Source organism: Jatropha curcas, chromosome 1 (genome assembly GCF_041381405.1).
Source record: "Jatropha curcas cultivar XTBG-Jc1 chromosome 1, XTBG_Jcur_1.0, whole genome shotgun sequence".
NCBI lineage: Eukaryota > Viridiplantae > Streptophyta > Magnoliopsida > Malpighiales > Euphorbiaceae > Jatropha > Jatropha curcas.
Window position 1 is genome coordinate 6,835,038 of NC_143151.1, and position 15,839 is coordinate 6,850,876.

Genomic DNA, 15,839 nt, shown 5'->3' on the forward strand with positions numbered 1-15,839 from the left:
TAAGCATCCAACAATAATTTTGTACACACCTGAATCTACTTTCTCTAAACCATCATCTTTGTATAATTTCTCATTTTGAGCTAAAGGAGTATTAATCAATTTGCATTTTGACATTCCAAACTTCATTAAAATCTCCCAAGAATATTTATTTTGACAAATGAAGTTTCCTTGCTGCATTTGATGAATCTCCATTCCTAAAAAACAATGCATTTCACTTAGGTCTGTCATATCAAATACCTTCTGTATCTCCTCCTTAAAAGCATTTATAAGAATTTTACTACTACCAATGACCAAAAGATCATCTACATACAAGGAGACAATAAGCAATTCCTTAGAACTGCCTTTAACATATGAGGTAGCTTCACTACAACTCCTTTCAAAGCCCAAACTCAGTAAATGATCTTCAATTCTGCTGTAGCGAGCTTTAGGATCCTATTTTAATCCATATAGGGTTGTCTTCAATAAATAAACATCATTTCCTCTTCCTTTGATAATAAACCCTTTAAGTTGTTAAACGTATATCTCTTCCCTCAAATAGCCATTAAGAAAGGCTGACTTCACATCCATTTGAAAGATTTTCAAAGAATTTTAAGCTGCAAGTGCTATTAAAAGTCTGATAGTGTCAAATTTGGCTACCAAAGCAAATGTATCAAGATAATCAATACCATACTCTTGAGAATAACCTTTCACAACCACCGTAGCTTTAAGCTTGTTGATAGAACCATTTGCATTCAATTTAATTTTGAAAATCCACTTCACTCTAATGATTTTCTTATTTTCTGGTTTGCTCACAAGTTCCCATTTTGGATTCTTTTCTATCGTCTTCAGTTCTTCTTTCATTGCATCCAGCCATTCTTGAGTACTTGCTGCTTGTTGAAAATTAATCGAATCAAGCATAACTACATTGCATCTACCATAGACATCTGTTGGCTCAAGGGTCAATTTTATCTTGAGATTTTGATGATTATTCAAAACAAATAAATTTAATATTCTTGTATGTGCTAATATTATTTTATGCAGAAATTATTGTTGAAAATTATTGAAGAAATGAAGTTCCTACATCCCAAGATCTTTATTTGAAGACCATGAAGATTAATGAAGATATTTTCTATTGGTTACTATTATAATAAGTCTTAGAAAATTATTGTAGGATAGAGAGTAAATAATTTTATAAGCACAAATCTATTTTATCTCTCTCAAAATTGTTTTGAAATGTTTTTGAATAAATTTATTAAGAGGATATAGCCAAAATCTTTACTCTTCACGTTTTTCCATCTAAAATATCTTTGGAGTAAATATTCTTGGTGGCTATTAAATGAAATTTTGCAAAAACAGTTTCTGATCTAAAAAGCAGTGTTCTAATTTATTACAGCTGTCTAGCTGTTTCTGAATACAGCTGTTTCTATTTTGAACTAAACCTTACAGCTATCTATTTCTGAATACAGCTGTCTATTTCTTTAATTAATACAGCCCATGCATTGCCTCTTTAGTTTAAAACTGTCAGAAATTTCATTGCTCATTAAAGCAAAAACTACCAACGTTAACTTCAAAGAGAATATCATCTTTTCATATAAAAACTCTTTCCTCTCTTAAAAAGAAGGGGTTTTGCAAAAGAGTATGAGTCTATTGTTTAAAGTTTAAATCTCTCTAAGCTCTCTCTTTAATCCCCCTATTTCTTTTCGTCACTTTGCTTCAAGAAAAATTTTTAAGAGAAAAGAAAATTTATTAACAACATTTTATGAAGAACAGTTCTGATCTTTAAAACTATTTTCTAAATTCGTTTTCTATTCTTCCTGTGCTTATATTTGCATTTCTCTCTGTCTATATAGATTCTGTAATCTGTTGTAGACAGACTCTTTAATTGAAAAACTTTTGTGTAATAGCTTAGGTGAAAAGCTATGGTGTTATAGGTTATCAAGCGACCTTCTCCTTGTGTGAGATTCTAATGTCTTGATTTGAGTTTCTGTTCTCTGCAAAAACAGAAAGGGTTGAGGTTAACTAGAATCTTTGGAAAATTTAGTGGGATAAAAGTTAGATCTAGGTGTTGATCTATTTCCTTATATTGTGGGTTTGTCTCTTACTCTTGAAAAGAGATAACATAGTGGAGGATCTCAAGATGCATCTTGGGGAGTGGATGTAGGCGAGTTAGTGTCGAACCACTATAAATCTCTGTGTTTATCTTCTTTTACTTTCTGAAGTTCTGCTTGATTATATTCTATTTACACAACTGTTAATCTATTTAGAAATGCAAAGTTGTTAATGAGTTTCTGATTCTAATCGTGAATAGGCTTTATCTCTGTGGAACATTAGAACTCTGGATTTCTGTATTGTGATTATACCAAGTTCTAATTTGTCCTTCTATATTCAGTGTAATTCACAATATGAATTATAATCAGTTTTCTAATCTTGCTTAAAGCTTTGTGAACCAGTTCTAAAATGCAATAACTGCTGTTCACAGAGGCTTTCTAAAATAGCAATAAACTTTGTGAAGCTGTTATAATCGCAATAGCTGTTCTTCACAGAGTCTTTCTAAAATTGCTTAAGCTTTGTGAAGCTGTTCTAATCGCAATAGCTGTTCTTCACAGAGTCTTTCTAAACTTGCTTAAGCTTTGTGAAGTAGTTCTATGTCATGGTCAGCCCACCTTGGTAGGTATTGTCCGCTTTGGGCCACTCAGGCCCGCACGGTTTTGTCCCTTGGGCCAGGCTTTTCAACCCACCCCAAAAGGCGCCTTTTGGGTTAAGCTACCACCCCTCTTATGTACTGATCGTGAACCTTATGCATAGCCGATGTGGGATTTGCCTAAGGTGAGTGCACTGCCTCTCTGCAGCCACCGCTAGCTCTGATACCACAGTGCACTCACCTTAGGCAAATCCCACATCGGCTATGCATAAGGTTCACGATCAGTACATAAGAGGGGTGGTAGCTTAACCTGGTAGGCGCCTTTTGGGGTGGGTTGAAAAGCCTGGCCCAAGGGACAAAACCGTGCGGGCCTGAGTGGCCCAAAGCGGACAATACCTACCAAGGTGGGCTGACCATGACATTTGGTATCAGAGCCAAGCCTTGTTCCTCTGGCCGGTGGTGGGGCAAACCTCAGCGTGGGCGCTGAGTCCCTAAGGGGGGGTGAGCGGTGGCTGCAGAGAGGCAGTGCACTCACCTTAGGCAAATCCCACATCGGCTATGCATAAGGTTCACGATCAGTACATAAGAGGGGTGGTAGCTTAACCTGGTAGGCGCCTTTTGGGGTGGGTTGAAAAGCCTGGCCCAAGGGACAAAACCGTGCGGGCCTGAGTGGCCCAAAGCGGACAATACCTACCAAGGTGGGCTGACCATGACATTCTAAATGCAATAACTATCCTTCACAGAGTTATTCTAAAATTGCTTAAGCTTTGTGAAGCAGTTCTAAATGCAATAATTATTCTTCACATAGTCTTTCTAATCTTGCAATAAGCTTTGTGAGGAAGTTCTAAACTTGATAACTAACTCTCACAAATGCTTTCTAATTCCGCTGCAATAGAATTCTGATTTTTCTTTTTGAAAGTTAAATTTTTAGAAAACTCAATTCACCCCCCTCTTGAGTTGTGCCATATATAAATGGGACCCACAACATCTGCTACAGTTCTTGTACCTCTTACACCTTCTATCTTTGAATCAAAATCTGATTGTGTTGCATATTGTTCTTAGGGTGTGATCTTTTCATTTGAGATCTGATTATGGAGTCCACCACTTTCAAAACTCCAGTCCCACATAGCTTGCTCATCAAACTTCATAATTTTACTAACAAAGACTTTTTAGCTTTAACATCATAGACTCTATAGCCTTTCACATTGCTACTATACCTAAGAAAGACACCGATATTAGGCTTTTGATCAAGCTTATCTCTCTTTGCTTTAGGTCCATGTGCATAACAAATGCACTCAAACACCCTAAGATGTTCCATCGAAGGTTTGCTTCCATACCATGCTTCAAATAAAGTCATTCACTTCAAAGCTTTAGTTGATAATCTGTTTAACAAATAGATAGCAGTACTGACTGCTTCTACCCAAAACTTTTTAGGCATTTTCTTCTCAAATAAAAGACATTTAGCCATCTCCATCACGGTTCTATTCTTCCTCTCACACACCATATTATGTTGTGGAGTGTATGGCACCGTGAGTTGATGCTAAATCCTAATTTCTTCACAAAATTTGTTGAATTTGTTAGAATTATACTCAGTCCCATTATCAGACTTGAGCACTTTACTTTCACTTCTAGATTGCTTCTCAATCAAAGCTTTAAACTTCACAAAGACATCAAACACTACTGATTTTTGCTTTATAAAATATACCCATGACATTATGCTAAAATCATCAATGGATAAGATAAAAAATCTACTATCGTTTAAGGAGAGTGTGCTCATAGGACCACACACATCTGTATGCATCTATTGTAGTTTTTCTTTAGCCTCCATGATTGATTTTTAGGAAAAGGTGTTTTCTTCAATTTCCCTAGCTGACACACGTCACAGTCCCCATAACATTCACTCACAGTAGGTAAATCCAGTGTCAGATTTTGGTTATGCATGTATTTCAAGGTTAAGACTAAAATGTCCTAATCTTTTGTGCCATAAAGGTGAATCATCAGCTAAGCTTAAGAAAACATTCATAGGTGGTTTTTTTAAATCCAAAGGAAAACTTCTTTCAACCATTTTAACACAAAATAATTCACAACCAGCTAGATCAAAGATAGTGTAGGCTTTATCTTTAAATACCAACACATAATTCTTTTCTAGCAACTGACCAACACTCAATAAATTTTGACAAACATCAGGGACAAAGAGAACTTCAGGAATTAATTTTGTACCTGATTTTGTTTCAATAATAATAGAACGCATACCTTTTACCTCCACAATATCACCAGTTACTGCTTTGATCGTCAATATCTCAAATTTGTTTAGAATCTAAAAAAATTTTTGTTTGAACAAACATGAAAAATACAGCCACTTGTTGGCTCAAGGGTCAATTTCTAATATCGGATTTTGATGATTAATACAAAACAAATAAATTTAAATTCTGCTATTTGTGCTAATTTTATTTTATGCAGAATTTCTATGGAAAGAAATCGCACAAGGCAAGTCCTACATTGAGTGTGAAGATTTCGAAGATCCTAGTAGCTAGGTATTTAGGATACTTTGTAGGATAGAGAGAAAATCCATATATGAGCACAAAAATTATTTATCTCTCTCAAAAATATTTTTCGGAAAATCAGATTTCTTCAAAATAATTTCTTTCGTAAAAATATTTTATTTTTCAAAAATATTCTTTAAATCGAAATGATTTAATTTCCTAAAACTAAAGAGATTTCTTCTCTAATGTTTTTGGTAATAAAATCATACACTTTTTCGGAGATATATTTTGAAAGATCTAAAGTACTTAAAATTATTTTCTTACCTTAAAAACGAAGGAGAATCTCTTTCAGTTTTGGTAAGAGCATCCTTCCGTAAAAATATTTTCCAAATGTTGCTGCCGAAAATCTTTTGTTTAAAGGAAAGCAAAATCGTGTTTTATTCTCTTACCAAAAAGGATAAAATAAATTTTTGGTAACAAAGATTTTCATATCTTCTAAATAAGGAAAGAAGATATTATGATTTCAAAAATATATTCTCTTTCCAAAAGGCGACAGCTTTTTAACACTCTATATAAAGAGCTTTCACGTCTTGAACATTTGGTGAAGTAAGAGTTTTTGTTTTAAGAGCACTCTCTCATTAAACAAATATTTATCTCTCTAAAACTTACTCTCTACCCCCATTCTTTTTTTCATCTCTACACTTAACGTTTTAATATTTAAAGTGAAAAGAATTTTTACAATTACATTTGAAAAACAGTTCTGAGTTCTAATCGATCTTCTAATCTGATAAACTGTTTTTCTTGTGCTTATATGTGCGTTTCTTTCTCTCTATTTAGAATCTGTATTCTATAGTAGACAGGCTCTTTATTTGTTAAACTTTTGGGTGTAATAGCTTAGGTGAGAAGCTATTGTGTTAGAGGTTATCAAGCGACCTTCTCCATGTGTGAGATTTTAATGTCTTGAACAGAGTTTCTGTACTCTACCAAAAACAGGAAGGGTTGAGGTTAACTAGAACCTTTGGAAAATCTAGTGGGACAAAAGGGTAGATCTAGGTGTTGATCTATTACCTTGTACTGTTGGTTTGTCTCTTACCCTTTAAAAGAGATAACATAGTTGAGGATCTCAAGATGCATCTTGGGGAGTGGATGTAGGCGAGTTAGTGCTGAACCACTATAAATCTCTGTGTTGTTCTTTTTATTTCTGAAGTTTGCTTGATATTACTTTTATTACACCTCTGTTTAATTCTTAGAAACGCAAAAATTGTTAATAATTCAGATATTCTAAAAACGGTAATAAGTCTTATCTTCTCTAAACATTAGAACTCTGAAATTCTAATAAGTGAATATACCATGTTCTAACTGTCGTTCTATTCACAGTATATTTCACTGTTTGGGTTTCTAATTAATTTTCTAAACTTTATGAGGAAGTTCTAATCTTGATAGCTTTCCATCATAAAATCGTTCTGATATTTGATTAAGGCTCTGTGAAAAAGTTCTGAATTCAATAAACTGTCTTTCACATAGCTTTATATGATTTTCTAAAATTTTATGAGGAAGTTCTAATTTCAATAGCTCTCCTTCATAAAGAAGCTGTGATATTGAATAAGTCAGTGTGAAGCTGTTCTAATCAATAACTGCGTTTTATACAGACTTTCTATCTTTTATAATTAGAACACTGTGAGGTGAATTTAATCCATATTCTATTCTCACAAAGTTCTTTTTGTTTTCCGCTACACTTAAAATTCTATATTTTGTTTAGAATTTCTAAAATTTATGTCTGTTTTTAGAAAATCCAATTCACCCCCCCTCTTGGGTTGTGCCATGCATATACGGGACCCACACCACTATCTAACCACCAATCATCTTTGCTTTTTTGAACTTAAAAACAGGTCACCATGAACATAGTCTCCTCCAAAACATTTTGATTTTCTGCCATTTTAGCATGCCGTCCCTGTTGTTGTGGTGGTTGTCTCTCTTGTGCAGGTTTATTTCTACAAAATTTTTTTATGTGGCCCGGCTTGTCATAAGATCTACAAAATTTTTGAGGAGGAAGAAATCGAATCGTATTAAAGAAGAATTACATCATCAATTCTTTTCTAATAGGAGTCTAAAGTGTCCAAATAGGATAAGAATTTAATTAAGGCAATTCCCTACGTGCATGGTCCCACGTAAAAACATGCAGCAGGCACATGACATGGGCTCAACAATTGAACACGGCCCAATTAAAATTCCAGCAAACTAAAAACATGATGTATCATGTAACATGAGCAGGGAAATTACTTATATAGACCGGTTGCATAGCCACGTTTACGGATAAAATAATAACAGTAAAAATTCTTTAAATAATGTTTTTTATTTTATATTTTTTTTTCCTGCATATGGTTAGAAATACTCTCGTTTCAATAAAAAATTTTATTCTCATTTATTTGATCTATAAGTAGAGGCATGAATCCAGTCTAGGTAAAAATTATCCACATGGGCAGTCGCGTTACCTAATGCTTTTTGAAATCTTCTCTTTTTCTTGTCTTTTCACCTTCAAATTCACTTGGTTCCATAACCAGATAATTTCTTATTAAAATCCTAAATAATACTTCAAATCGAGCTCAATAAAATCACAGAAGTAAAAAATTAAAATTAAATAAAAATTACCTAAAGCAATTAAAAACTCCATAATGTGCAGTTCTGGGTCAAAGACAATTCTGCGCCTCCTTGACAGTTAAGTGATGAGATTTTTAAAATTAAATCTGATGTTCAAAATCTTCATAATGTGCAATTTAAGCATGTCCTGAGATCAACTAATAGCTTTGCAGACTCTCTAGCTAAACAAGGCACCTCCAGATCGAAAGATTTTTATGCTAAACTTTGAGTATTTAGCTCCTACATGCATCGTCCCCTTTTTACAGCTATTTCTCACCTCTTCGCTGAGTCTCGTTCAGAATTTTACTGTAGTTCTATTTTGGAAAATGTCACAGATTTTATATATGACCTGTAATACACCATCTGCTGTTTTCTGTTCTCTATTTTTAATTTTAATGTTGTTGCAGCTCTATGGGTTTCTTGTTCCCAAGTCAGGCTTTGGGTGTTTCTGGGTGAGTCTATTTGAATCAGGTGTAGTTGTCTTGTTTGAGACTTGTTGCACAATATCAATAAATGAACATATTAAGCTGTAAGTAGCCACTTTCTAATTACACAAAAAGCCAATTACAACGTAACCAGTCAACTTCGATATATATATTTTTTTACATAAAAAGTTACTTTTGCACAATACTTGTAGTTGTTAAATGGCGACGAATTGTAACTCATCACCTTCTATATAAAATTCGTCGCCAAAAGGTAACAAGTTATATTGTTCTTTGAAAATATTACACAATAATTAAAGGTTACACGATATATGTAAACCGATTTTTTGAAGTTGTAACTACTTTTTACAAAAGGTGATAAATGAATACGTATATATATATATATATATATATATATATAACAAATTCATAATAAATTATTTTCATTTGTTAAAAGGTTAACGAACTCTATTAGATAATAAAATTTTATGTCTGATTCATAAGTGTATTTGTAGTTCTTAATATTATTATTAATGGATTATAATTTTTAAAAAAAGAGATATGATTACTTTTCGTATCTTTTTTTAATAAATTAAAAAATATTTTAAAAATTATTAAAATTTAAATTTTAAAGTGAGTCAGACGTGATATGTTTGGTCTTATAACTTATGAAGAGTCAAATATTTCAGGTTCAAATCATCTCAATCACAAGAGTTTGGTGAGTCAAAGGAATAGCTATCGGCGCTATGTAAGCCACAATACTATTTTGGCCGGTTGAACTTCCTTATTAAAACATTAAAAACCTGAATCTTTAAACCTTGTATGGAAATATTTTTAGGAGAGGAAAGAAAATAAATCAAAAAAAATAATAGGAAGAAAATATCATCGGAGGAAAATTTGTCTTCCTTGATTGTTTGAATGGAATACTCTGAAATAAGGAAAGAAATTTGTTTTATTCTTATTTTTTTAAATAAAGTTTTCATTCTTCTTTCATTTTATTAAAAATATGCTTAAAGAGATAAATTATAATTTTTTAGATTTTTTTATTTTCTTTTCCATTTAATATTGTCCGTTTATTATTATTTTTTTCTTTTTCGAAATAAAAGGAGAATCTCTTTCATCTTTTTTATCTAAAGTTGCACCAATCCAATTAAAAGCTAAGTCTTTTATATTATAAGAGATGCATTGAATTATTGAGGTACTAACCTTGTCCCCTCGTTAATTATTGGCACTCTCAACATCCATTGAACATAAATTTTATATACATTACATTAAATAACATAAATTTTAAATATATCTTTAAATGTAAAAATAATATAGTTTTAAATTATAGTAAATAATTTATATACATTAAATCTGCATAACATGCGGAAGTATGACTAGTTTAATATAAGAATGTGATAAAAAACCAAGTGATATTATTGAATTTTTAAATTCTAAAAAAATAAAAATTATATTAATGTAAATTTATTTTGAACATTGAAGCCTGATAATTTTATTATATTTTTTAATTTAATAATAAGGTATTATTTCTCATTCATCTTATTAAACTTATTTTTTAGCATGATCAAAGCAAATATATAGTAGGACCTTTTTTTAATAATTATAATGAATAAAAAGAAAAGAAATGTAATTGCTTTCTCCCTCTTTTTCTAATAATTTTTTTTTATCAGCAAATAAAATATTTAATTAATTTTTAATATATCTAGGAAAAACTTAACATTCAAAGGCAACTAGACTCAAGTCATTAGGCTTACCCAAAAATCTCCAACCTATCCTATGAATGTTAAGTGAAAAAATGTGGAAAAACCTCACAATACATTAGTATAAAAAGAGAACTCCAAAAATCTCTAACTGCTTAACATCTTTGTTCTAGGCTTCATAGAATGAAAACTGTTGAGATAAGAGAATTTATACTTGGAAGCATTAAAACAAAGATAATTAATACAAATAATCCTTCAAGAAGATTACAAAGATAGAATTCTTCCATAACCAAACATGATGCCTGCAGCAAAAAGAAACCAAAGAGTAACAGAGAAAGCCAAGCTATAAAAGGGACCACCTTATCTACCCCTCCTTTGGCTAAATGATCTGCGAAACTCTTTTTGGATCTGGAAATGAGGGAAAAAGAAACCATAGGGAGTGAGGAAAGTATATTATCCATTTGATTAAAACAAAGCCGGGTCCTGCATGGATTCAAACGGAAATGTCCTTTGCATTTTTTCTAAAAGCACAGGTCTTATGGATTCCAATGAAGCTGAGCTATTAGCAATATCCATTTGATTAAAACAGTTCAAGGGCAAATGATATTGCTAATAGCTCAGCTTCATCGGAATGCATAAGACCTGTGCTTTTAGAAAAAATGCAAAGGATATTTCCGTTTGAATCCGGATACCTGCAGGACCTGGCTTTCCTTTTGATGAACCATCCACATTAAACTTGAGAAAGCCCACTGTAGGAGCATTCCAATCCCTTAAACCTGCATTATTTCTTTTCCTTGATGTAGAAAGAATGTTGCAACTATTTACTATAACAGGAGAATAAAACCAATCACTAAGACAGTATGGAAAAGCAGGGAATTTTACTTTAATTAATTCGAAGCATCTCAATTTGATGTTATCCAGAATTTGGCTATCCTCATACCAAGTGTTTTTGAAGACCAAAGTATTTCACCTCCACCAGATTATCCATATAGCTGAGAAAAAAATTAATTGCCAACTCAAAGAATTACCTTTTGTTGAAAAAATATTTTCCCATTGTATGGCAAAATCCACTAATTTGTTTGGTAAGGCTGTTAAGACTCCCCGCCAAATAAAGATTGAGTTCCAAATTTTAGAGCCTTTTGGGCAAGAGAGAAGGCAATAAATTAAAAAATATTTTTCAAAAAAATATTGAAATTTGAATCTTTAGACATCGTTTGGGAATGTTGGATTTATCACGTGTCTTACTTGTTTTGTTTACTGAACTCTTCTTAGCTAGAGAAGGGTTTCCTTTTTGTGCTTTCTTGTTCTATTACAACTGGTGTTTATTGTATAAATTTCTATTTTACGTTTTTTTTTTTTTTTTTCTAATCAATGCCAAGCTTAACAATGGAACCTGCTGGTTCTACTTTTTCTCTATTAAAATTTGGTATTTTTAAATTCCTCGCAAGCGTTAAGGTATTAAATTTTATGGAGAACAAAGTCAGGACAATAGCGTAAAAAATCCATTTTTATCATTTTATTTAAAAAAAAAAATCAATGTTTAATTCAGAGGCAGAGCTCCATTAGGGCCTAAGGGGGCCGTGGCCCCCCTAAAAAAATTTTTTTAAAAAAAAATTTATTGTGAAAATGATTTTAATCCTTTAAAAAAAAAATTACATTTAGCCTCCTTAAAAATTTTTAAAAAATTTCATTTGGCCTCCTAAAATAATTATCCTAGCTTTGTCTCTAATTTAATTATTTTTTTTTGCCAAAATTCTCTCCAAGCATATGGTTTTAATTTTTTGCTTATAGTTTTTATTATGATGTATTCAAGTTATATTTTTTATTAAAAAATTGCCAATTTTTAAAAAAAAGTGTCAATACTAAACTTAAAATCCGAGTGTTGGAAAGACTAGATAACTTGAGTTTAGTTTATCGGTTTTGATAATTTTAGGATTCTTAATTTTTAGTAAATTGAATTGATGGAAAAAAATTTTATATTTTCCTTTTTTTATTATTTTTCCTTTTTTCCAAATAAATGGAGGGAAAAAAAGACACTGTTTTCTTTTCTTTCATCATTTATTTTTCATGCAGCGTTTCATCGATCCAAACAAATAGATTAAAAATGACATATTTCTCGTTTGTATTTTACCAATTAATTTTTGTTTTTTGTAATCATCGGTCATCATATCAGTGCCACGCACCCATGCTACAAGAATGGCATCTCCTTGGATTTTTTTTCAATAAAGCTAACTCCTGTGAATGAGTTTATTTGTCCATTATATATATGATAAATAAACTTGTGACCATTCTATTTCTTTTCAATTATTTTTATAATTTTATGCAAATTTATTGAAATAATTGTATTTATATAATGATAATTGTGTTTCTCAATGCAAACAGTTCTATTAATATATTATATTTTAAGCATTTTGATTTGTTGGACGGTGTTTTATTGGATCAATACAATAAATAGCGTCATCAATGTCAGCGATTCAATAAAAGATAACACGATAAACTTACCATAACCTTTGTATTAATTATGAGATAAGAGAAGGTTTTTACGCTCCTATATATATTGAGGTTCTCCAGATTTTTTTAGTTAGCTTGTCCAAGTTAGGATGAATGTATAGTTTGAGTATACGTTCTTGAATAAACTAAGTTTTTTTTGGATTTAAATTAATAAAATAAATTCATTTTTCCGATAAAAAAATATTTTAAGCATTTTGACAGATGAAATCAATATGAAATGAAAGATGAAGCTCTCCATTCTCATTAAACAACAACCGCACAGCTGGTTCCACTCCGACTTTAACCATTAATCATGATGTTGATGATGATAAGCAAAGTAAACTACACCAAGTTTATTAAAGATCTAAGAGAAGCATTTGGCTCCAGTGGTTCAAGCCATGGAATACAACTGTTATGAGCTACAGCTGCTGCAAATCAGAAATTTACTGTATCATTATGATTAAACGCCATTAATGCATATTTAGTGGCTCATAAGGTAGGAAGTACTTCCTATTTCTTTAACGACGAGGAATTTTTGGCTGATACCAAAAAAAAATATCTTTTCGCAGGCACAAAGCAACAACCATTATCATTTAGTGGTAGCTATTCAGATTTACTTTATCTAGGGCAATCGTACATAGAGAGAATGTGGATGGCATTAGATAATTACATATATACACTTCAAAAAAGTTCCCAACGAGCAGATATTGACAAATCTCTAGTTTGTGTTATCCTTTCGTTCTCTAGTTTGTGTTATCCTTTCGTTCTAAAAGAACTTTCAAGAAAGAACTCTTTTTTTACTTATTATACTTTAATTAATGGAAAAAACTTACCCTGACCGGGTCTATGCCGCACTTATTGATCAAATTAATAAAATTAAAAATTCTTATCGAAATGAAGATATTTCTGATCATGCATTTGGAAAAAAGGATAAAGTCGGAACACTTTTTAAAAAATTCTTAATTTTATTTGTTTGGTCCAAATTAGAATCAAGCGGTCTAAGCAAGTAATTTTAATTAATAACCAAATGAGTTAGATTTTCCATAGTTATTGGATATAATTTTACTTATAATGTAGCTTTTGTGCATAATGAGCTTTAATAATAAAACAACTTAATAAGTTAGCTTTATTTAATTATAGTATCATTCTATCTTCTACTTTCATTTTGTTTTGTTCATTATACTTTAATTAATAAACAAAGGAGTTATATTTCGTAATACTAAGAAAACTGTAATCCTTTGTTCAGAACAAGTGAATTCTACAAAATTTTGTGGAATTTATTTAGAAATTCACATTTTTGTGTTTGAAATGAAAAAAATGTAAATTTCAATTTTAGGAATTCAATTTCATGGAATTAGACAGACTATACCAAATTTCACAAAAATAGGTGGAATTTCCAAATGAATTCCACAAACTAAGCAATCTTACTTTTTATAACAAGACTACCATTCTCTATTTACAAAGTCAATTGTTCAATTTTTTACTTATTTAAATTATTTATTTTATCAAATTAACTTGACCAAAAATATTTAAAATTTATTTTTTTAGAAATTTTTTTCTTATTATTGTGTTTTTATTTTAATATTTCTTAGCATTTTTTACTATTGATGAGAGAGATTTAAGTTAAATATTCATTTATCACTAAATTAAATGCAACAATTTATTAAAAATTATTTTTATTTTATATATTTATTTTAATAAAATATTAAAAAAGTTATATAGCATAACATAAATATAATTGGTATTTATTATTTATTTTTGTGAAATTACTATTCTAATTATATTTTAGGAAACAAAAGCAAGTGAATTTTCACTTATGAATTTATTCTATACATGATTATGTGAAATTCAATTGAATTATATATTTTAAATTAATCATACTAAATATAAAAATTCATTTACAAATGAATCTTACAAGAATTCATTTGTATTTGAATTCATTTATCCTAATCGGAGCATAAGTTAGATTTGATACTAATATTAAACCTTATGCTTTCTCTCCGCATTTGTATATATTATGTGATTTGATAAATAAAACCTTTGATTTTTTGGATTTCTCAATATGGATTTCCTCCCTTCTTATGCATTTATTTTTTCCTTTTTTATGTTGAATAAATCTTGAGTAATCTTTCTTTGATTAGCTTAAAACACTAAAGATGATAGTGTTCAAAATCTTGAAATTACTTCTATGAATAAGGTTCCCGTTGAGGAAGAAATGTTTGTGAATGGTATGAATATTAAAAATCTATTACAACTTGATTGGAAAACTTAGAATTTATGTTTGCCAATTTTTTATTTTCCAATAATTGCCATGCCAAGCTGAGGTTTTGCCCCACTATGTGGGGATATTTTTTGAGCGCTAAATCTTTAAAAATACCCTAAATTTTGTGGATAGTTTTAATTATACCTTAGATCCATCTTTTTTCTCTTAGTATCTTAAACTTCAATTTTAGTTGCAATAGCACCTTAATTTCAAATTGTATCCAATTTAATGAATAAAATATTATTTTCGTTGAACTTATATTCTCTTCTATGGTCAAGTTAATTAAAATTCACTATTAAACAAAATGCCCTAACTAATATTGGTTAGGAATTTAAATTCATAAAAAACCAAGTAAAATAATAGATTTTAGTTAGTTATAAACATAAAATATTAGTTTAGATTTTTGTTTTGCAATTTTTAAGCATGAAATTTTGTTTATACTCAGGTTAAATCTCTTATAAAATTATATTCTATTCATTACGGCATCATTTATCTTTAGGGAATCATTACTTGTTAATATTATATAAATAAATAAAAGTATTTTATTTTTAAGATGAATATATTATTTTTTATTTTAATGTTTATATAAATAAATATAAATATTTAGTTATTTATAAGCACTAGGGTGGGGAAGGAGTCTAATTTGGGAGAAAAGGTTAAACTAGGTCCCCAAAAAATAATATTTTATTCATGAAATTTGGTACATTTCGAAATTAGGATGTTATTATAACTAAAATTAAAGTTCAAGGTACTGTGAGAAGAAAGTTAGAGTTAGGGTATAATTAAAACTACTCGCAAAATTTGGGATATTTTTAACGATTTAACCATTCTTTGAGTATTGCTTTTTGTGGAAATATAAAATCAATGAGGAAAAAAAATGATATTAAGAACTAGATTACAAGAGTAGCTTTTATACAGAATTATGAATAAAAAATATCTAGCTATTATATCTTCGAGCCACTTTCTATTACACTTTGTAGTTGCTTCTATATTATCCAAAACATACAAACCATGGAAAAGATAAGGGAGCCATTGCACTTCACAAGTAGTAGAAGCAAGTGCAATGCTTTCTGCTTTTGATGAGGAACGTAAAAAAGTCTGACTGTTTGTTAAGTTCTAGCAGACTAATTACATTATCTAAGGTAAACACAATAACTTGTAATAGATTTGTGTGTGTCTAAACAGCCGGCCCAGTCGTAACCATTAGATGCTTTAAGCTAA

At 30.3% G+C, this 15,839-nt stretch overlaps 1 pseudogene; it reads left to right on the forward strand.

Moving 5' to 3' along the window:
* The first annotated feature begins 2,787 nt into the window (after positions 1 to 2,787).
* Positions 2,788 to 13,610, forward strand: LOC110009673 (ribosome-inactivating protein luffin-alpha-like; annotated as a pseudogene).
* Positions 13,611 to 15,839: the final 2,229 nt, after the last annotated feature.